General features: G+C 45.6%; 1 long non-coding RNA gene across 1 annotated transcript in view; it reads right to left on the bottom strand.

The window, feature by feature from the left end:
* The window catches only part of LOC143669905 (uncharacterized), a 104915-nt gene that overhangs the window by 30579 nt on the left and 50647 nt on the right, over positions 1-23689 (bottom strand). Inside the window, exons 4-5 of the long non-coding RNA XR_013169115.1 lie at positions 19110-19251; positions 2879-3067 (exon numbers count right to left, since the gene is read on the bottom strand). This is a non-coding gene — a long non-coding RNA (uncharacterized LOC143669905). The remainder of the gene's footprint in view (positions 1-2878; positions 3068-19109; positions 19252-23689) is intronic.

Below are 23689 nucleotides of genomic sequence, written 5' to 3'. Positions count from 1 at the left end.
GAATTCTCCAATCATCCCAGTAAGAATATAAATTAGTATAACTCAGAGAATACAATTTGGCAATGTATTTCAAGAGCCTTAAAAAAAAGTCCTCATTTCCCTTTAGCTTTTCCTTATTGTGACTCTACCATAAGAAAATAATCTTAACTATGGAAAAAGGATTTTAAACAAAGATACTCACCTAGTTCCATAAGTAATATCAAAAGTTAGAAATAACCTAACTCAATCTTCAACAGTTGAGGAATGGTTATAAAAAGTGTGGTAGGCCAAATCTGCAAGTGAAATTGTTGCCCTCCATGCTACATGTGACTTGACATCCAGGGGTAAAAGTCTCCCTGGTAGGTAGGAGACGACTCCCAGAGATGAGTCTGGCCCTGGCACCATGGGATCAACAATTCCATCCTGACCAAAAGGGGGAAAAGAAGTGTAACAAATACGGTATCAGTGGCCGAGAGAGTTCAATGGTCGAGAGGCTACTCTGGAGGTCACTCTTATGCAAGGTTCAGTTAGACATTGCTACCTGTCACAACCCAACCAAAACCATTCCTGCTAATGCTAAAGAACACCTAGGGCATTATATGAGATGATACAAAGGTTCCATGCACTAGAGTAACTTTCCAGAAACCTACAAGCTGCAGATGGGTCCCTGGACCAGTTAGGTCCTGAAATGTAGAGGGTCCAGCCTCTTCAGAATATCAACTAGTTCCATCCTTCTACCCCATACTATCAGCAGCCCCTTCCAACATGAAACAGAAAGGGCATAGCCCAAATACCCATAAAGAGTGGGAGAAAGATCAAAGGTGATGGTGGAGTTATATAGAGAAAGTAAGGTTTAACAAATAAGTATGATTGCTGAATCATTATATTGATAATTCATTTAGTCTCCAGTATCTTAGAACAGCTAGAAGTAAAAACCTAAAATTATGGAATTGTAACCTATACCAAACTCTGAAATCTATTCTACAAGTAATGACTGCAATGTGCTCTGAAATTTATTATTTTTGTATATGTGTTACTTTTCACAGAAAGTTGATTGTGATGATAAATGCACAGTTATATGATGATATTGTGAACCACTGATTGTACATTTTGGATGATTGCATGGTCTGTGAATATATAACATATATCAATAAAAAATATCAGTAAGGCTAAAAAAAAGTGTGACAGGCCACTAAGGGGAATATTACACTGTCTTAAAGGGTTGGCAATGGTCACTATATCTAATTAGCAGGGGGATAAAGACAGAGAGGGCTGTAAGAGGTTAGCAACCTTCCTTTACAACCGGCTTCTGCAAGAGTCACTGTTTTGTTTTACACACAATATTACAAAGCCAAATGCTCTGGAATCCAGAGATTTATTTATCATCAAACAGTGGATTTACTAAACCATTTTTTTAATCCATTAAAAGAAGGAAAGGTGTATATAGTAGTAAAATAATACAATGTCAATGCTATAAACATTGACAATGTAAAAATGATTTAATAAAAAAACAGAATGTACACAATGTAATTGAGTTTATTTGCTCTTTTTGAACTTTGAATCAAAAAATTTCATTTCATGTTAATTAATCAGATATTGGAAGCACAGTTATATTTAACTGTACAATGAGAAGCACGAATTCCTATACTATTCTTAGCAGATAATTAATAGAAAACTGCCTGCTTTTTTTTTTTTTTAAAAGGTGGAATGATCCATTCCTGAGGGCAAAACTGGGTCCCTTTTGATGTTAACAGTGTGTAGGACTTCATGCAGCTTCCAATGGCCTGCAACCAGCCCTGCTTATCTCTCCAGCCTGTTTTCTAGCCAGCCCCCCAACATAGAACACGATGCTGCAGACAGAGGAAATTCCTCTCCGTTCCCCACGGCGCAGTTACCTCCTTCGCTGGCTTCCCCTGCCTGGAGACTGCTCCACTTCTCGACCTTTCTCCTGCCTGCCTCCTGCTCAGCCCTTGAGTTCAGCTTTCTCTAGGAAACCTCCCTGCGTCATCTCCCACCTCGGGAGTCACTCTCCTAAGTGTCTGCTTCCCGGGATCCTCGGCAGACCGGGAATTCCATGCCAACAAGGTCACGCCTACACCGTGCCCCATTTTCTCGTAGTTCCCAGCACAATTCCTAGCTGAAGCAGGTGAAAATGATTCTTATCATCTTAATAACGAATATTTCTTGAGAGCTGACTATACACCAGGGGCTATAAACTAGGTGCTTCACATGAAGCCATTGTATTCTCATTTTATACATTTTGCAAGGTCTGTACACAAAGGGTTTCATTTTCATTTTCTCCCAGGCCTCATGCCTGTTTTTGGGGTACGCTGCCACTGAGGGATGGGGGTGCCTGACTTGGAGCCCTGGGACCCTTGCAGGTGGTCCGGGGTTACCGGTTTCTGCTCAGAGTGCTGTGCAAGAAGAGGGGGGAGCTAGGCAAGTTTCCAGATCACCCTCAGGCTTGCCCACGGGAAAGGCGGGGCTCCTCCCCTCGCACCCGAGGAAAGGGGCTGTGCCCAGGTCTTCGCTGAGGCTCGGAGTTGGAACGATGGGTCCCCTATCTTATGCTGGAACAGTGCCCCCTTCCCAACTGAAGCTGGAACCATGAGTCCCCGCAACTGACGCTGCCCAGGTGCCAGGAGGCACCCCAGCTCGATGCCCACTCGGCAATGCAGGCGGAGACGCAGGGGGAGGCAGGGGGAGGCCAGGACTAACTGTTGTGCTGTGTCTCCACGCGCCACATCAACACACATGGGAAATGCACGTCCCTGGGGAGCCCAGGACATGCATTTCTGTTGGAAATGCTTCCTTCTGTTGGAAGCAGCCGTGTACAAGGCCCCTCTCCCGCCATAGTCTGCAGCTGGGAGTCCCAGGGGCTCCCCTCAGCCTTGCCCACCTTTGTGCAGAAGATTCCCCTTCAGGACAGTGACAAAAGAGACTTCTGTCTTCTCAGTCGTACTTCCTCGGAAGAACACGGGCCGGGCTTTCTGCGGTCCTCTCAGGGGCGTGGTGGAAATAATCCAAGCAGGTCAACAAAGGGCTCGGGTTTTAGAAAACTCCAGCCGAACCAGCTCCCGGCAGAAACCTGAAATCCGATGCACTTTATCATTCATTCCTTCTCATGTCTTTCTTTTATTATTATTTTTTTATTTTGGGTTTTATTTTTGTGGGAAAAAAAACACATTACCTCGTTTGAAAACTTAATATTTCTCTAAAAATTTTAAAGGAAACCTTTCCTCTTTGCTTCTAATTCCCCCTCTTTTTTTTTTTTCCTGGTATTTACTCTGTATTTCTAAAATACAAGTTTATCTGGCTATTCCTTCCTTGACTTTTCCGTTTTAGATCTTAACTATTGCCTTTTTTAGTACGGAAGATGAAGATCTGGAGTTTTCAGATTACATCAGCACCCCCCCACCCCCACCCTTTCCCTGCCTCCCACACACAAATTTTGATTGTCAATATTTAGTCTTTCCATTATTTTGACCTTTCATTGTATTCACAGCTGAGCAAAATCCTGTACTCTCTCCTCCGCATTCTCTCCCGTCTGCTTTGCCGACAGTAGGTTTATGTCTTTTTCATTCCTTCACCCCCAAATCTTCCCATTTTCACCAGAAGTCTGCAACTTAACTCCTGTCCCCTCTCCCCCAAAACCTTGACTTGTGCCCATGCTTCAGAACCCGTGAACTGATAACATTTTAAGTCATTTTCCTTCCCAAGGGTACTTGTGTCATTTTATTAAGAAACGCCAGATGATTAAAAAAAAAAAAAAGAATGTTTAAGACCCAAGAAAGAAGTTTGTAAAACAGAATTCCAGGATGCTTGGGGGAGAAGTTTGGGCACTGGGGTGGGTGCTTCTCTCATCGGTTCTGCCTGTTCCAGGCTGGCAGGAAACTCCTCCAGCCCTGAAGTGGTTAAATGTCAGCGCGCAGGAAGGAACAGGAGGGGAGGCCGAGGGAGAAGGACAAAGGAACCCAAGGCCTCCCAGGGAAGGCTAGTTGGCCGCCACGGAGGCCGTCCCTCCCATGACTTGCTAAATATAACCGTGAAGTCATCTGAGTCCCCAGGGGCCACTGGGTAGGCGGAGCCGGGGAGGGAGGTGGGGGGGACTGAGTGGTGGTGTTTGCAGTTCCAGGTCAAAGTTATCCTGGCATGTTGTTTTCCAGTGACACAGCCCTAGGAGTTCAGCGTCACCACTGCTTTCTCTCTGCACCCTGAGCTGGCTCCCTCTGCCTGCCCAGGCCCCGCTGCATCATAAATGTCAAGCCCTCCCAGAGGACAGTCCGGCTCCCCGCGGGCGACTTTGATGAAGTGCCTGCCTTCTGCTCCGTTCTTTATCTGAAGAACATTCCTGACTAAAACTGGACGGATCCACCAGAAGTGGGGGGCGGCGGGGAGGTGTGTGTGGGGAGTGTCACTGCTGACAGACACACAGGGCCAGCCCCAGACTCGGGGGTCCGCCCCAAAGAGTGGGATCCAGAAGCAAAAGGCCCTGTGGCCTGAACGGGCCCTCCGGAGAACTGGAGTGGACCTGCTGGGACGCACCGGCCTTGTCCATTCACGGGTGTAGCCAGAAGCCTGGGTGCCGCGTCCTCTCCCTGACATGTTTTCGCTTGGGCAATGTGCAGGGAAGGCGCTGAGCTCGGACTCTGTCAACTGGAAACGTCTGTGCTCTGTTAGAGAATAACAACAGGAAGAAAATCTGCTGGTGACGAGGTGGAGAGAATGGAGAGGGTGGGGGAGCTGGATTCAAGAGACCTGTTACATTTGCACAGTAAAGAGAATCCCTACTCGATCTTTGGAAAAGGCTTTCTTTTTTTCCTTTTTGGAGAGATGGTTGTACCTTCAGATGAGGTCTTAAAACAGTGGGTCCCTGTCTTGCAGGTGTGTTGGTTCTGTTGATGAAAGAAAGCAAAGTAGCTATTTCTCTTGGCCATGTGTGTGACAGGAAGGGTTGTTTACACACACACACACACACACACACACACACGCTTGTGAGTCTAGCACTTGGCACTTTGCAAACAGCCTGTAGGGGCAGACTGAGCCCGGGGGATGCCTTTGCCCTCGGCATTAGGTTAATTTGCTGCCCTGAAGTGTTCAAATACTCTTCCGTGGCCCCAATTTTCCTGGTCACTGCTGAGGTGCAAAAAGAGGCTGCCCCCCTCTTTTCCACTTGAATGGCCTTTCTGAAAGGGGCTCATGAAACCTAGTTGAGTGAGCGGTGTGGGTACCTGCCTGGAGATTGCTTCTTTGACCATCACTTCCTTCCGGCCACTCCCAGCCTTTGCTGGGGGTTACATCAAGCCAGGCGGGTACCAGCAGGGCTTTGCAAACTCCAGAGTGCACCTTGTCCAAGTGCAGATTCTGGTTCGGGGTGTGTGCAGTGGGGCTGGGGAGTCAGCATTTCTAATGAGCTTCTGGGTAGGGGGAGTTGACAGGGCTGCTGGCCGAGGACTCTGGGTGACCCAGGCCACTCTGTCCTCAGCACCACCATGGCCACCAGGAACTCAGGCTTTCCCAGCTCCCCTGGTGCTTCTGGTCTACATCTCTGTCCTCTCACCACTCAAGGACTGGATGGCACCATGTCCACTGCCTTTCTCCTGCTCCTCACTGAAAGTTCATGTCATCTTTGATGATAACTGCAAGCCTTTAAATCCCTACTTAGGGCACTATGCTAATCAGTGAATGTGCGCAGCTCTACAGGGCAGTGCCCATCACGTGTCCCCATGGTCCAGGGGAGGACCCCAAGGCTTCAGGAAGTCACTTGCAGAAGGCAACACAGCTAATGGGGAAGGAGCTGGGGAGCAGAATCATGCCTTTTAGTGACTCACAGGGCACCCCTTTAGTGACTCACAGGACAATTGGGGGGAGAGATCTGAAGAGTGGGCACTCTTGTGGAAGATGGGTGCAGCTCTGGGACCGGTGCCCAATTCCCTTGCATGTAGGCCTCTATTCTTGCAAGACAAATCCCTGCATCTGGGGCATTGATGTGGCGGGGATTCCAAGGCCATCCCAAAGCACTGCCATGTGGGTTTGAACATCAGTGGAGGAGGGTTATCTCACATCCAGGCTGCAGGGAGTAAATGAAAGGGGTGATAATCTTCAGATCACAAGGCTTGGGGAAAGAAGTCATAAAGGGAAAATGGACTATCTCAGAAGGTGGACCTCAGATAACCTTTGCTTCCACTTTCAGCTCTCTCAGTCAGCCCTAGTACTCTTTTTTTCCCCACACACACCCCTCCCCCATTCCCCTGCAAGACTGAATAAGAGTCAGGAAAGGCATGTATTCCGTCTGGAATCTTTTATACTCAACTGTCTACTGCAGCTATCTAAAAAGGGAATGCAGATCCCTTATACCCCAAAGTAACAAACGACTGGTGAGCTCTCGTTTTCCCTCAGGTTCACACAGTGTGCACATACAGACACACGCATGCACATGTACACACATGCACATATTTCCTAAGAAAATAAAGGGTGCAAGAGGGGGAGGGGAGACATATAAACACACTGTGAAAACAATCTTCCTTAAAGAGCATCATGGGAATCCATCTTCATATCTCCAATCCCTCATCATTAATGTGCATATTGAGCTACCTCCCACTTCATTAAACTGACCACAGAAATACATCAACCCATGTCCCCTGCTCATCTTTTTCTATATCCTTGTTTTATGACAGCTCTCCTCAGGAGACCCTGGGAAATCAAACAAACCATCCCGTATCTTTAACCTTTACTTCAAATGCTCCCTTCATCACATCACTTTAATCCAAATCCGACTTTATCTACAGGGTGACACTTCCTTCCTCTCCCTGTACAACAGCCCACGCATTCCTTCTACTCCTCACCTTCCCCATCCCAAATTAACACAACCACTAAAGGACCCTATTTCTTTATTGTTCCCCAGTTCCTTTTCCTGAGCATTTTTTCCATCTTCAAGTCTCAGCAACCTCTGCTGAAGTCTGCAGCATTCCATTCACCATCTTCTCCCAGCCCCTGTTCCTGCCTACCGCTCTCTAGGATATTATTTAGATGTCCTAATCTCTTTCTCCTCCACATTCTAGAAACTTCATAGATATCTTTATCCTGCAGTTCCTCAATCTCCACAGGTCTGGAGACCTTTATCTCCATTTTATCTCCAAACTCTGCAGATCATCATACAGAATCTCTTCAAGCCCCAGATCTGGGTCCCTGAAATTCTCCTTTTTGCACCATCTCACATTTCTCCTGCTCCTGCTGACCCAGTGATCATGTCACATCCCCTCTCGCTCTCTTCTTAGGGCCCTCCTGGCTTTCCTTGCATACTCACCCAGCCTAGAGACTTCCCACTCTCAAACCATCTAACCCCTGAGCTTGCCATTCCCCACCTCAGCCATTTCTGTGAGGTTCTCCCTCCAGCACCCCTGTTTCTTTCATCCTTTCATGTTTCTCCTTCTCACATCTCTGGAGGTCCCTCTCCTGGTAACCTGCACCTTCCACTTATTTGCCTCTCCTGTGAGGCCACCAACTAAGGAGACTGATGGCTGGTTTTACTTCAGATTCCTATTATTTAGCCTCCACAAAGCCCCCAATGGCCTTTGGCGGCCCTTTGATCACCTCTGACTACTTCTTACACACACACATAACCCCCTCCCCTACAGAGGCGGTCTCAGCCTTCACCTTCCTCTATTGAGTTGTGAGCCCATCTCTGAGTCCCACCCTGCAGATATTCCTCCTTACTGAAAATAATGTGACTATCAGAAGTAAAGGGCATCCTCATTTTCTTTCTGCTCCCTATCTGCTTCATCAAGTTTAGAGCATTTATTATTTTCAGCTGGGAACACCTCAATGCCCTCCTAACTGCATGACCCCATTTTTCCCTCCATTCTAAACCACTGCCAGATTTATCATTTTGACAGAGCTCTGACCTTATCTCTCCCCTGCTTAAAAGCCATCAGGGCTTCCCATTGCCTATCAAACAAAAATCTAGATGATTTGGCCTGCAATACAAGGCTGGTCCCATGCCTGTCCATTTTGTCCACCTCTAAATCTCTGCGCAGGTTATTTCCTCTCTCTCTCTCTCTCTCTGTCAAGAGTCTTCTCTTCCTCATTGCCACATGATCACATTTTATCCGGTCTTGGATAAAGGCCTCTCGACCAAGAAGCTGCTCCTGATCTCTCCTGCCAGAAACGATTTCTCCCTCCTTTGCTTTCTTATAGCTCTCGACTCCTCTTGCAGCATTTTCAACTTTCCACCCTAGGTTATAATTAATGCACCAATGGGTGAGTTCCCTAAGGGCAAGGGCCCTATTTTATAGATCTCTGTATTTACCATAGCAGCAACACAGTGCTGGACTATTCAGGATGTTTTTATTACAAATGACAGGAACACAGCTAACACAAGCAAAAAAAAAAGAGAATTTATGAGATAAACACACACAGCAGTTTATACATCCTAGAACCAAGAAATGGGATTGAGTAGAACACATGCTCTCCCTCCATATCTTTTATTTTTTTTTATTTTATTTTATTTTTTTTATTAATTAACGGAAAAAAAGAAATTAACCCAACATTTAGAAATCATACCATTCTACATATGCATTCAGTAATTCTTAACATCATCACATAGATGCATGATCATCGTTTCTTAGTACATTTGCATCGGTTTAGAAGAACTAGCAACACAACAGAAAAAGAAATAGAATGTTAATATAGAGAAAAAATAAAAGTAATAATAATAGTAAAAAAAAACACAAACAAAAAAAAAACAAAACAAAAACCTATAGCTCCGATGCAGCTTCATTCAGTGTTTTAACATGATTACTTTACAATTAGGTAGTATTGTGCTGTCCATTTTTGAGTTTTTGTATCTAGTCCTGTTGCACAGTCTGTATCCCTTCAGCTCCAATTACCCATTATCTTACCCTGTTTCTAACTCCTGCTGGACTCTGTTACCAATGACATATTTCAAGTTTATTCTCGAATGTTGGTTCACATCAGTGGGACCATACAGTATTTGTCTTTTAGTTTTTGGCTAGACTCACTCAGCATAATGTTCTCTAGGTCCATCCATGTTATTACATGCTTCATAAGTTTATCCTGTCTTAAAGCTGCATAATATTCCATCATATGTATATACCACAGTTTGTTTAGCCATTCGTCTGTTGATGGACATTTTGGCTGTTTCCATCTCTTTGCAATTGTAAATAACGCTGCTATAAACATTGGTGTGCAAATGTCCGTTTGTGTCTTTGCCCTTAAGTCCTTTGAGTAGATTCCCAGCAATGGTATTGCTGGGTCGTATGGCAATTCTATATTCAGCTTTTTGAGGAACCGCCAAACTGCCTTCCACAGTGGTTGCACCATTTGACATTCCCACCAACAGTGGATAAGTGTGCCTCTTTCTCCGCATCCTCTCCAGCACTTGTCATTTTCTGTTTTGTTGATAATGGCCATTCTGGTGGGTGTGAGATGATATCTCATTGTGGTTTTGATTTGCATTTCTCTAATGGCCAGGGACATTGAGCATCTCTTCATGTGCCTTTTGGCCATTTGTATTTCCTCTTCTGAGAGGTGTCTGTTCAAGTCTTTTTCCCATTTTGTAATTGGGTTGGCTGTCTTTTTGTTGTTGTTAAGTTGAACAATCTCTTTATAAATTCTGGATACTATACCTTTATCTGATATGTCATTTCCAAATATTGTCTCCCATTGTGTAGGCTGTCTTTCTACTTTCTTGATGAAGTTCTTTGATGCACAAAAGTGTTTAATTTTGAGGAGTTCCCATTTATTTATTTCCTTCTTCAGTGTTCTTGCTTTAGGTTTAAGATCCATAAAACCGCCTCCAATTGTAAGTTTCATAAGATATCTCCCAACATTTTCCTCTAACTGTTTTATGGTCTTAGACCTAATGTTTAGATCTTTGATCCATTTTGAGTTAACTTTTGTATAGGGTGTGAGATATGGGTCTTCTTTCATTCTTTTGCATATGGATATCCAGTTCTCTAGGCACCATTTGTTGAAGAGACTGTTCCATCCCAGGTGAGTTGGCTTGACTGCCTTATCAAAGATCAAATGTCCATAGATGAGAAGCTCTATATCTGAGCACTCTATTCGATTCCATTGGTTGATATATCTATCTTTATGCCAATACCATGCTGTTTTGACCACTGTGGCTTCATAATATGCCTTAAAGTCAGGCAGCACGAGACCTCCAGCTTCGTTTTTTTTTTCCTCAAGATGTTTTTAGCAATTCGGGGCACCCTGCCCTTCCAGATAAATTTGCTTATTGGTTTTTCTATTTCTGAAAAATAAGTTGTTGGGATTTTGATTGGTATTGCATTGAATCTGTAAATCAATTTAGGTAGGATTGACATCTTAACTATATTTAGTCTTCCAATCCATGAATACGGTATGCCCTTCCATCTATTTAGGTCTTCTGTGATTTCTTTTAACAGTTTTTTGTAGTTTTCTTTATATATGTTTTTTGTCTCTTTAGTTAAATTTATTCCTAGGTATTTCATTCTTTTAGTTGCAATTGTAAATGGGATTCGTTTCTTGATTTCCCCCTCAGCTTGTTCATTACTAGTGTATAGAAATGCTACAGATTTTTGAATGTTGATCTCTCCCTCCATATCTTACCTCTACTTCTTTCCACATGTTGCATTCATTCTCCCATCGTAGCCCTCCACATGGAGAACTCCCAAAACTCACATCTCTGGTTCCTTTGGCTTCAGTTTGAAAAAATCTAGAAGAAGTACTCTGTTAGGTTCAGCTTGGGTCAGACATCTGTCACGGGCAGATAATAGGGTGACTCAGTATAGACAGACCTATTAGGAACTCACCCTTGAGTTCTGGAGCCAGCTCGAGGAAAGGGAACTCATCTTGAGCCAGGCAGGCAACCCAGGAGTTCTAGCACACTTGTATCCGATAAATTTATAACAAATATGTGTTGTGAATGATTATATTAGTTAGCATGAACTATATCACAGTTTCCTAGCTACTAAAACAAGTACCAGGGTGCACGCAACAGTGGCTCAGTGGCAGAGTTCTCACTTGCCATGCCAGAGATCCGGGCTCGATTCCCGGTGCCTGCCCATGCCCCCAAAATTAATTAATTAATTAAAAATAAACAAACAAATACCATACAATGTTGGCTTAACATCAGGAATTTATTGGCTCACAGTTTCAGAGATCAGAAGACTTACTTCCTCCCAAGGTTGGTGTCTTCTGGCTGTCTGGCAATATTTGGGTTCTTTGGCTTTTCTGCCACATGGCAATACAAATGGCGGCATCTTCTCCTTTCTCTTCCTGGTTCTGCTCTGGCTGCTCCCCATGGCTTCTCTCTGTGTCTAGTTTCCTTTGCTTATAAGGACTTCAGCCATTTTGGGTGAAGGCCCACCCTCACCAGATTGGGCACATCTTAACTAATAACATCTTCAAAGGCCCTATTCACAAATGGGTTCATATCCACCAGAAGTTGGATCTAAACATGCCTTTTGTGGGACCATGATTCAATCTCCCAATATATCTCATTGTGTTATTTGTTGTTGTACAAGTTCCAGTGTAGTTTGATTGAATTCCTTCTTCCCCACTTCAAACTACATCCTGCATCTTGAACCCCAGAATTTGTAGATTCACCAGAAGGAAGAGAATATCTTTTCTTCTTTTGTCCACATGAGCCATGATTTGGGATGAAAAATTATGGGTATGTTCCTTAAGATTGGCTTTTTTGCATGGTCCATTGCGGCCAGGGCTGTGTGACTCTCAGATGGGGAAGTGTGTAAGCATGAGCTGATTTTGTCACTTTGAGCTTTTTCACACTTTGGGATCTTTGATGTCCAGAGTAGTCGCTTTGACCCTTTTTATCAAAGTCACCTCTGCTGAAAGTCAATAATAACTGAAATATCCAAAACCTCTGGTCACTGGGTCTTTGAAGGCTGAAGTGATGGCAAGAAAGAGCTTGTGTTTTAACTGAAACCATAAGTAAGGGAGAAAAGGAGGAAAGCGATATGAGGGTTGGAGAATGTAGGCTTGTAACATGTATACAACAGCCAAACATGTTGGAGAAGCTATAAAATATCGCTAACATGGCTGCCGCGGCTGATGCAAGGCAACACAAACTGGCTGACGTGAAATCTGCCCTCCGCCCTAGCAACAACGGTGACCAATCCCGGAAATCTGCCCTCCAGCCTAGCAACAACGGTGACCAATCCTGGAAATCTGCCCTCCAGCCTAGCAACAACGGCCACCAATCCCAGCCCGACACATGTCCCTGCATGCTTCCCAGCCTATATAAGCCTGTGCACTTCCTGAATAAAGCAGACGCCTTCCATTTTCCCCTGAGGGTTGTCTCCTGAGTCGCGTGCTGTGTGCTCTGTGTCTGTGTGACTGACTCAGTATGACTGCTTACCCCCAGCCATCAGCTGACCAGCCATCAGCTACCCCACAAGTGGCGCCCAGCGTGGGGCCACCCCCCCCTTGGTGGTTCTCTGTGAGAGCCGCCCCCTTCGGTGGTTCTCCGTGACAGCTGCCCCTTCGGTGATTCTCCGTGATAGTCGCCCCCTTCGGTGGTTCTCAGTGCCAGCCACCCCCGTTTCGGTAAGTGGCCCCCTTGGCGGTTTCTCTGTGCATACCGCCCCCTCTAAATTCTCCCTCTCATGAGTAACACCCCCTCCTCTAATTCTGCACCTCAGGCTCAAGCTATTCATGCCTTATTGGCCATGAGGCGGGTTAAAATCTCCAAAAAAACCTTGCACAAGTACTGGGAAGTCCTTACGTGGTCTAACCCCTGGCTCAAAACAGCCTCGATATGGGACCCGAATACTTGGTGGAAACTCCTTCAGCGCGTTTGTGCCATTGAGGAACACGAGGGAAAAACCTTTCCCCTAGGTCTCGTTCCCACCCTCCTAGTGATACATGCATGCCTCATGGGAACCCCTTCTGAGGCACCTCCCCTCCTGTTGCGCTCCCTCCTCCTTCCCTTCCCTTGCCACCAGCAGCCTGCTCCCCCTCCCTGTTTCCGCCCATGCTTCCGGTTCCTGCGGCCCCTCCCCCTTCCCACTGCGCATGCCCTTCCCTCCCCCACCCCTCTGCAGCATCGCTGTGCCCTCACCTGTTTCCCCTTAATCTTCATCCCAGTCTTCCCTTCCTTTCTCCTGGTACCCGTACGATCACAAGACCATCTCTGACCTTCGCAAAACCATCCAGGAGGACGGCCTCCATAGCCCTTATGCTCAGATGCTTCTTGAGAATCTTTCCTATGAATACAACTGCCCAGTAGACTGGAAAAACCTTGCCTATGCTATTCTCGAGCCGGGAGACTTTGTTACCTGGAACGCATTATATAGTGATGAAGCTGATCGAACTGATGTCTGGAATCTCACCAATGGTCACACCGAAGTTCCCCCTGATACCCTTAAGGGCATGGGACAGTGGTCTCTTCCTTCGGTGCAAGCCTCCTGCACCCCTCTCCTCTTTGAACAGGTCCATAATATTGCTCGGTCTGCCTTCCAGAGGCTCAACCCGCAGGATAAACCCATTCCATTAGCTGGACTCTTACAAGGTCCGGACGAACCCTTTTCCACCTTTTTCAGCCGTGTTAAAGATGCTGTACATCGTAAGGTGTCAGCAGGCCCCGCTGCTGATGCTCTTCTCAAGGAACTCCTTTGGGAAGGGGCAAATGCTCCCTGCAGACAAGCTATCACCCCCATCCGCAATCAAGAGCTGGACAGTTGGGTCCTGGCCTGTAGGGACATCTCCTCCTCCTCCCCCTCAGCGATTGCTGCTGCCGCCGCCTCTGCTGCTACGGCCACTGCCTCTGCTGCTGCGGCTGCTGCTTGAGATGGCGCCTCCGTTCTTGTTGCCACCCTTATAGAACACCTTCATTCCCCCAAAGGGCCTAGAACCTGTTATCAATGCCATCAGCCCGGCCACTACGCTCATGAGTGTACCTACAAACCCCTCTGGTCCCGCCCCCCCCCGCACTCTGTGTGTCCCCGATGTAAACGTGGATTCCATTGGAAAAAGGACTGCAGGGCTATCTCTGATGTTCAAGGTCGCCCCTTGCAGCCGTTAAACTAATCTTGGGGCACCTCTCAGCCCTGCCCCCAAAAGAGAAGCGCTCCCCCGCAGTTCTCTGGGCTATTCCCATCATGCAAAGCAAGGCCTTTCTGACCCTAACAGTTCAGGGCAAGGCCATTTCAGGTCAACTGGACACAGGGGCCGACGTTTCCGTTCTTCGGCCCCAAGATCTCGACCCCTCATGGAAACTTAAGTCGGGACCCCTAATGCAGGGTGCTTGAGGCCTCAAACCTGCCCAACAGCTCACGAGCCCCCTAACCTGGGTGGACCCCAATGGAACCACAGGCATGTTTAGCCCCCTGGTTCTTCCCAGTCTAACTTACCCACTCTGGGGCCGGGACGTCTTCCCAAAGCTTAACGCTGTTCTTACATCCCACCCTGAGGTCCACCCCCAAGCATAGAGGCCACTGCTCATCCGCCCCAATTTTCGGTCACCAAGCCAGCGCCCATCAAATTATCGTGGCTAACAACTGCCCCTATTTGAATGGAGCAGTGGCCGCTGCTTCGAGAAAAACTTTCCGGCCTGCACTCCCTTGTCCAGGAACAGCTTTCCCTTGGACACATTGAGCCGTCCATCAGTCCTCACAATTTGCCAATCTTTGTAATCAAAAAGAAAACTGGCAAATGGTGTTTCATCCATGACCTCCGTAATATTAACGCCCAGATGGAAAAAATTGGATCCCCGCAGCTGGGACTCCCCCATCCTTCAGCCATTACACACAGCTACCATATCGTTGCTGTTGACATCAAGGACTGTTTCTTTTCCATTCCTCTCCATGAAGAGGACCACCCTTATTTTGCTATTTCAGTCCCTACAATTAACAACGCCACTCCTCATCAGAGGTTCCAATGGAAGGTCCTTCCACAGGGAATGAAAAACAGCCCAGCAATGTGTCAGATTTATGTCTCAGTTGCTACTAACCCACTTCTGTCATACTATCAGGTGGTGCATTACATGGATGATATCCTTTTGGCCCACCGAGACCCGAGTCATTTATCGGACTATCTTATGGCTTTATTCGATAATTTCAAACAGCTACAGCTTGCCGTTGCACCTGACAAAATTCAACATTGTTCCCCCTTCACATTCCTGGGCTACACCATCACTGATGAGATCACACCCGCCTCCCCTAGGCTGGACCTCCCAGATGGATGCACACTTATTGAGCTCCAACACATCTGCGGGGACATTAATTGGCTGCGCCCCCACCTAAATATCACTACTCATGAACTTAGGCCCCTGTTTAAACTTCTAGAGGGAGATTCCAACCCCTCCAGCTACCGTACTCTTAGTGACCCTGCACGAACGTGCATATCCCTTATAAACGACAAAATCAAGGCCATGAGCCTCGCCCGATTCCAACCAGAGCACCCTCTCTTGGCCCTAGTTATCAATACCCCAGGGACACCTACAGGTCTCCTTTACCAAGATGGGCCACTTTTCTGGGTACATTTGGCACTCACTTTTCTGGGAAAAATCACTCCGTATCGGGACGCAGTCTGTATTCTTGGGAGAAAACTTCGGACTACTGCTGTCCGCATGTTTGGCTTAGATTCCGATATGTTATTTCTCCCCTTTACTATGGAACAAATTAATCACCTTTGCCAATCCGACCTCAACATGCAAATTCTCCTTCCTTGCTACACAGGGAAAATAGACAATCACCTGCCCAAACACAAACTCATACATCCATGACCTTTCTTCCCTTTATCCTCAGCTCACACGCATTTCCCACCTCCAAGCCCATCCCCAATGCCCCCCTTGTTTTTACAGATGCAAATAGGATTCACAGCTCTATTGTTCTTAAGCAAGCTGGTACTCCAAATACTGTTGAGGTACACCCACACTCCAGCTCAGTACAGCAGGGGGAGCTTTATGCCCTCCTCTTGGTTTTCCTTCACCACCAAAATTCCTCGTTAAACATCTTCAGAGACAGTGCATATGCAGCCCAAACTGTCAGGGCACTGCCACATGTGGTTCTTAAAAACAAGATGTCTCTCCAAGACGACATGCTTATAGCCATGAGAGACCTCCTGGAAAACCGTGCATTTCCCTGGTTCATTCGGCACATTCGGTCACACACTGAGGTCTCCAGACCCCTCACTGAGGGTAACGCTGCTGCAGACTCCACGCTTACGGTCCATGTCTTGAGCTCCGACATCAACCAGGCCCGTGTACTCCATGCTAAATTTCACATGTCAGCACAATTCCTTCAACGGCTTTTCCCCTCACTTTCTGCACAACAGTGTAAACACCTCACACGTACTTGCACTCAGTGTGGACCCCTTCTTCCGATAGGCCCGCTACAACCACAGGGAGTAAATCCACGTGGCCTATGATCTAATGCCATCTGGCAAATGGGCGTTACACACTTCCCTGGCTTTGGTAGGTTCAAGTATCTCCATGTCATTGTGGACACATACTCCAAATTTGTCCATGCTTCCACACTCTCTGGAGAAAATGCAAAACATGTCATCTCCACCTGCCTCCAGGCATTCAATTCTATGGGGGTGCCATGGGCTATAAAAACAGACAATGGGCCTTGTTACTCATCAAGGGCTTTCCAGCAGTTTTGCACTGATTGGCACATAACACACAAAACTGGCCTTCCCTACAACCCCCAAGGACAAGCCATAGTTGAGCGCACACATCATACACTTAAACAGCAACTAAAAAACTAAAGGAACAATCCCAGCAGGGTGCCCCCGAGATTGTCTCAACAAAGCCCTTGTCACCTTAAACTTTCTGACTTTTGATGCTCACCACTGCTCACCTGCGGTAAAGCACTGGGCCGGCCTTCGGGAGGCGCCTACACCCGTCCCTCTGGTTACGTGGAGGGACCCACTCACAAACGCGTGGAAGGGCCCACACCCACTCTTAACCCAAGGGCGAGGTTTTGCTTGTGTCTTTCCAGAAAACACAGACCAGCCCCTTTGGATCCCCAGTTGGCTGACCAAGCCCGCCCGGTCTAATGGACGAGCCCCCACAAACCCTGTGTCAACATGAAACGCAAGTGTCTTTGTCACCCTTCTCACCGTTCTCTCTCCTCTTGTTCTTGCTTCTGCTTCTCCCCGATGCCTCCCTCCAATATACACCCTTCCCTTCCAACCCCCACCAGCCTTGGAAATGGACCTTAGCACAATGGGAAGATTCCAAAATTGTGTAGACCCAGGTTACAGCAGGCCGCCCCTCTTTCATTGTTTATGCCTGTGATCTAGTTCTGCTTCCAGAGGGCACACCATGCCTTAACAAAGCCCAATACTACATGTGCCCGTCCTCAAACCCCGGAAAACGGTATTGCAATGCTCCCAACCAATACTACTGTGCATACTGGGGGTGTGAAACACTAGCCACTACTTGGAAACCTCCCTCCACTGATCATTACCTAACTCTAACATGGGCCCCTTTTGGATGCAAACCCCGCGACCACTCCATCAATCATGTATACGATAAGTCAAACTGCGAAAAACTGAACCTTACCGTACAGCTCCCTACTGATCCCTCTTGGCTGATCGGCCGAACATGGGGCTTCAAATATTATTTGGAAGGGGTCGACCCAGGGGGTCTTATCGTGATAAAAAAGGAAGCAATGCAGCAGACCTCTGCCATTGGGCCCAACAGAGTACTCGTACCCCCGCTTCAGGCTGTTCCTTCTCCCAATCCCATTCCCATCTCAACATTATCGCCCTCAAACAAAACAAGCTCTTCCTCTGCTCCCCCCTCCCTCTACCCCACTCTGGCCAATGCTCCAAGCTGCTTTTCTTTCCTTAAACTTCTCCTTTCCTAACCTTACTCGCAGTTGTTGGCTGTGTTTCGCTGCCCAGCCCCCTTATTATGATGCCATAGCTGCTAATGCTTCGTTTACTACTTCTGACGAGGACAATCCCTCCCAATGTCCTTGGGCTGGCAGAAAAATCGGTCTCACCATGCAATCCGTTCTTCACTCTGGACATTGCATGGGCAACGTCTCCACCTCCCTAAATACGGTCTGTGCTCAATCGTCCTCTCCGTCGCACGGTAAATACTATATTCTCCCAGTAGGGGCGAAATGCCTGTGCTCTTCCACAGGGCTTACCCCTTGTATAGCGAAAAAGGCCCTCACGGAGACATAAAGAAGAGGACCTTTATCAATACTGGGACGCGCGACTTCCAGCCATGCTAAGAGAAAAAAGAGAACTCGTCACGGCCGTTACTCTTGCCTCTCTTTTCGGCATAGCTGGCCTAGGCACCGGCATCACCTCTATCACCCTCCAACAACAAGGCCTCTCCAGCTTAAGAGCTGCGGTGGACGAAGACCTAACCCGCATTGAAAGCTCCATCACCCACCTTGAAAAATCCCTTACGTCCCTATCAGAATTTGTTCTCCAAAACAGGAGAGGCTTAGACCTGCTTTTCCTCAAGCAAGGAGGGCTCTGTGCCGCTTTAGGTGAGGAATGTTGTGTTTACACTGACCATTCCAGTGTAATTAAGGAGTCCATGACCAAACTCAGGGAAGGACTTGTGACCCGTAAGCGTGAGCGGGACGCCCAAGAGACCTGGTACCAGCAATTATTCTATAAATCCCCATGGCTAACCACCCTAATCTCTTCTATTCTGGAACCCCTTTTCATCCTCCTTCTCCTGATATCTATAGGCCCATGTGTAATTAAGCACCTCCTAGCTTTCGTTAAAGCATGAGTTAATGCCCTCCACCTTATGGTGCTTATGCAGCAATACCAACCTATTCCTTCCCCTAGCTCTATGTGCTATGATGCTGCAACCAAAGTATGACAAACCCCCTAGCTTAAAGGCCTGTTGCTAAACCATTTGTTTAAGACATTGCAGATGTGGCCGAGAGGACATTAAGTGCTGGAGAAACATGTTGAAGATTTGTATTGCGAGCTGCCATTAACAACCCCCTGTGCACCCTTCCCACCTGCTTTCCCACCAGCTACTGTGTACCCCTGAGTCCCAAGGAAGTCCTCAGGCTCCTTGAGGCCCCCATTGCCCTCCCAAGTACCGGTGGTTTTGGCCTACCCCCTCCCACATGCACTCCCGTTGTCTGGGCTTTGGCTTTGTCATAAAGTTGCATCACCTGCATCTCCACGGTCTCCATACTAGTCAGCCTAAATTGCACATCTCAGTCCTCCTGTGTGATGATCAGATCAGCAGGCAGCCAGTGATGGGTAAGACCTCCTGGAGGGGGCAACCTAAGATAGGCACAGTTACCTGGAAAGCTAAAAAACAAAAAAGGAGGAATTGTTGGAGAAGCCATAAAATATCGCTAACATGGCTGCCGCGGCTGATGCAAGGCAACACAAAATGGCTGACCTGAAATCTGCCCTCTGCCTTAGCAACAACGGTGACCAATCCCAGAAATCTGCCTTCCAGCCTAGCAACAACAGCCACCAATCCCAGCCCGACACGTGTCCCTGCATGCTTCCCAGCCTATATAAGCCTGTGCACTTCCTGAATAAAGCAGACGCCTTCCATTTTCCCCTGAGGGTTGTCTCCTGAGTTGCATGCTGTGTGCTCTGTGTCTGTGTGACTGACTCAGTACGGCCACTTACCCCCAGCCATCAGCTAACCAGCCATCAGCTACCCAACACAAACATTTATACCAAAAGGAGATTAATTTACCCAGATGGCACACAGGCCAAAACCTAGATAATGCATTGAATACTTTCTCTTTAGATTAGGGTTGCCAGATATAGCAAATGAAAATACAGGATGCCCAGCTAAATTTGAAATTTGAGATAGACAATGAATATTTTTAAGTACAAATATATCCTTTGAGATATTTGGGACATACTTATACTAAAACATTATTTGTAGTTTATCTGAAATTCAAAGTTAACAGGGTGTCCTATGTTTTATCTGGCAACCTTACTTAGATGAGCCCTTTTGACCTTACATAGACACAGTTTGAATTTTGTTTTTAAGCCAATGATGATGTTTCTTAGAAATATATCCATAGACATTAACTCGTTTCCATGGTTTATTTACCTTTCTACCATCCCTAAAATGCAAATTTACACTGCTCTTCTCCATTTTAACCTTTCTTCCTTATGCCCAGCATCCTCAGCATAGGACACTAAAGTGTCATAGTTTGATCAATAGGGAAATTGAGTTAATGTTCTATTCTACTAGTATGTCCTTTAATCTGATTACTTCTAACTTTGAATACATTGTAGTGTTTAGTCCAGTGTTACAACCTTTAGCCTACTGCCATGCTCCTAAAGACTGGTGATGCCACCATCCATTTCAGAACTATTTGTCATGTACATCATGGGAAGTACATTTCTAAGCTGTATGAGGCATGCAAAGATACATGAAATTTATTCAACAGCTCTTTATTGGAAGCTTATTGTGCCAGGCACTATTCAAGGTTCTTGGATCATTATCAGGAATAAACCCATGGGGTTGGTATTCTATAGAGTGGTGAAAGGAACTGCGATTCCCAACCCCAAGAGATATGCTATTTTAAGACCAGGTTTTCTGTTTTGCCAAATGAAATATACAAGCTTTGGGTAAAAACTGAATATTATAGACAAAGGAGCAAAGCTTTTCAATGGATGGAGAAAAAGAATGAGGAGAGTAAGGGCAACTGGTAGAATTGATGGGATGAGAAAAGATGCCAGATGGGGGAATAAAGTTTCTGCAGGGTGATATGTACAGGATGTGACCCCTCTGTCACAGACTCCATGGTATCTTCCAAGAGACATCAGTTTCCATCAATGTGTTGTGGGATCAGATGTGTTTTGGAAACTATGATAGAGTGGTGAGAATGGCCTCCAAGTAGGTATAAAGTGAGAGCTGAGCCTCCCTGCCCACCCCCACCCCAACTCCAACCATGGGAGGCCCATCCCAGCTGAGTTATATCTTGGGAAGCTTCATCTCCAATAGTTGATATAAGGTAAAGAATTCAGCTGCATTTCAGGTTAAGTTGTAGCTAAGAAGACAACTTTACCATCCACACGAAATATTTAGATTTTTGTGTAAGAGAGTGACGTGGTCCTTGGCATCAGCCAAATTTCTTTTGTTTCAAGCAAACCGAGTCTGTTAAGCAAGAAAGAAAGGGAGGATGAGGGAGGGGAGAGATTGACAGTAGGATTTATTGGAAGTGCATGGGGGAGCTCACAGACTCAAAGGGAGAGCCGAGGAGCAGGCCTTGGGACCTGCTCCAGGAACCCCGGTCATCATAGCTCAGGGATATTTTCTCTGGGCTGCTCTTCTCACATGATTCAGCCCAACTTCCTTATCATCTTTGTTCATGTTTTCAGATTCTTGTGAGAGAATCTGATTAGTACAGTTTGAAGCAGAGGTCTCTACCCTTCTGAGGAGAGCCAGTTTGCACAGGTGTGGACCGTGGTGGAATTGTTGGGACCGGGCAGCCTCCTCTGTCCATGTCCACTGCCTCTCTCAAAACAGACAGAAATACTGAAGATCTTGTTTGCTTATACACGTGTCCCCTTCTTTTGGTTTGACTGAGCGCTTTTTCATCATTCCATCCCCCTCTTGCAAACTAGTTTGGAAGTGATATACTCCATTTCTATTCTGGGTGGTTACCTAGAAATTCCAACCAGTATGCCTAACCTATCAAGGTTTAAAGTTAATTACTATCCTTACCCTCCTCCCTTCTAACATAAGGACTTAGAATACTCAAACTCCATCTCCTCTGCATACATATGCATTTTTTTCAAATATTTTAATTCAATTTTTAAAACATAGTAAGAATGATTGCCCTTTTATATCATCAACATCCATTTGCATATATTGCATTCCTTTTTCTTTGCACCTTTGTGTAATCTCAAGCATTCCCTATAGAATCATTTTCTTTCTGTCTCAATTCTTATATCTTTTAGAATTTCCTTTGAGAAGTTTTGTTAGCAGTGAACTAGAAATTTTTATTTATCCAGAACATTTATTTATTTTGTCTTTATTCTTGAAAATGTTCTTCACTGGATATACAATTATAGAGTAGCAAATTATTTGTTTCAGTGCATTGAAGCAAGCATATTACTACTGCTTCCTTGGCTTTCATTATTGCTGTTGAAAATCTGCTGTCAGATTGAAAGCAAACTTTTCTTTTTTTTTTTTCTTCTGGCTGATTTTAAGATTTTTCTCTTTATCTTTGGTTTTCTGCAAGTTCACCATAATGTGTCTAAGTATGTATTTCATATTTATCCTGCTTGGGATTTGATGAGTTCCCTGAACCTCTCTCTCAGCATTTTTCATCAGTTCTGAAACTGTTATGTCTTCAAATATTGCCTCTCCCCAATTCTTTTTCTTCCTGTTTCTGGAATTCCTTTTTTTTTTTTTTTTTTTTACATGGGTAGGCACTGGGAAATGAACCCAGGTCTCCGGCATGGCAGGCGAGAACTCTGCCACTGAGCCACCATTGCCCACCCTGGAATTCCTATTTTAACATTATCATCCATATCTCTTTACTCCTCTTTCATATTTTTCATCTTTTTGACTCTGTGTGGTACTCAGAAAATTTCTTTTGCTCTTCCACTTATTATTTCTCTGATCATTTCTAATCCTTCCCCTGAATTTTTAATTTGTTACTGTATTTTTCCTTTCCATAAGTTACACTTGGTTCTTTTTCAAATACAGTGGCACTTTTTATAATTTTCCTTTCTCTGTAAGTGTTTCTAAATTAATATTTTGCTCCTTTAAACATAGCAAGCGTAGATGTTTTTATAATTGATAGCTGCTAATTCCAAAATCTAATGTCTACTTGGGGTTTGTTCTAGTTTGTAAACTGCCGGAATGTGATATACCAGAAACAGAGTGGCTTTTAAAAAGGGGAATTTATTCAGTTTTAAGTTTACAGTTCTAAGGCCATGAAAATATCCAAATTAAAGCAAGGCTATAGACATGCCCAATCTAAGGTGTCCAGGGAAAGATACCTTGGTTCAACAAGGCTGGTGACATTCGTGGTCTCTCAACTGGAAAGGCACATGGCAAACATGGTGATGTCTACTAGCTTTCTCTTCGGGCTTCTTGTTTCATGAAGCCACCCCGAGGGTATTTTCCTTCTTCATCTCCAAAGATCTCTGGCTGCATGGGCTCTTGTGGCTCTGAAGGTTTTTCCAAAAATGTTTCCTCTTTTAAAGGATTCCAGTAAACTAATCAAGACTCACCTGGGAAGGGTGGAGTCACACCTCCCCCTAATCAAAGGTTAATACCCACAATTGGGTGTGTCACATCTCCGTGGGGATAATCTCCATGGGGATAATCACATCACATCTCCGTGGGGATAATCTAACCAAGTTTCCAACCTACAGTACTGAATAGGGATTAGAAGAAATGGCTTCCTCCACAAGATGCATCAGGATTAAAGCATGGCTTTTCTAGGGTATATAACAAGCTGGCACAGGCTCCTCTCAGCTCTCTACTGTTTCTGCTGACTTCCTTGGGTGCTTAGACATCTTTATTTATATGTTGCTCCTAGCTGTGAGAAAATTATCTGTAAAAATGCTCTGTGGCTTAAGATACAGTATCCTTTATGGAGAATTTGTATTTGCTTCTTTCAGGCACTTAGGTACACTTCTGCCTGGTACCACTTGAAACTTCTATAAGCTTTCTTAGACTACCCAAGTTTTTTGAATGCATAAGAGGCTGCTTGTAATTACAACTTATTCATGGATGTGTTTTGTTTTGTTTTGT

This window comes from Tamandua tetradactyla, chromosome 26 (genome assembly GCF_023851605.1).
Source record: "Tamandua tetradactyla isolate mTamTet1 chromosome 26, mTamTet1.pri, whole genome shotgun sequence".
NCBI classification, from domain to species: domain Eukaryota; kingdom Metazoa; phylum Chordata; class Mammalia; order Pilosa; family Myrmecophagidae; genus Tamandua; species Tamandua tetradactyla.
The sequence above is the reverse complement of the archived record's forward strand: the minus strand, read 5'-3'. Positions and strand labels throughout refer to the sequence as shown.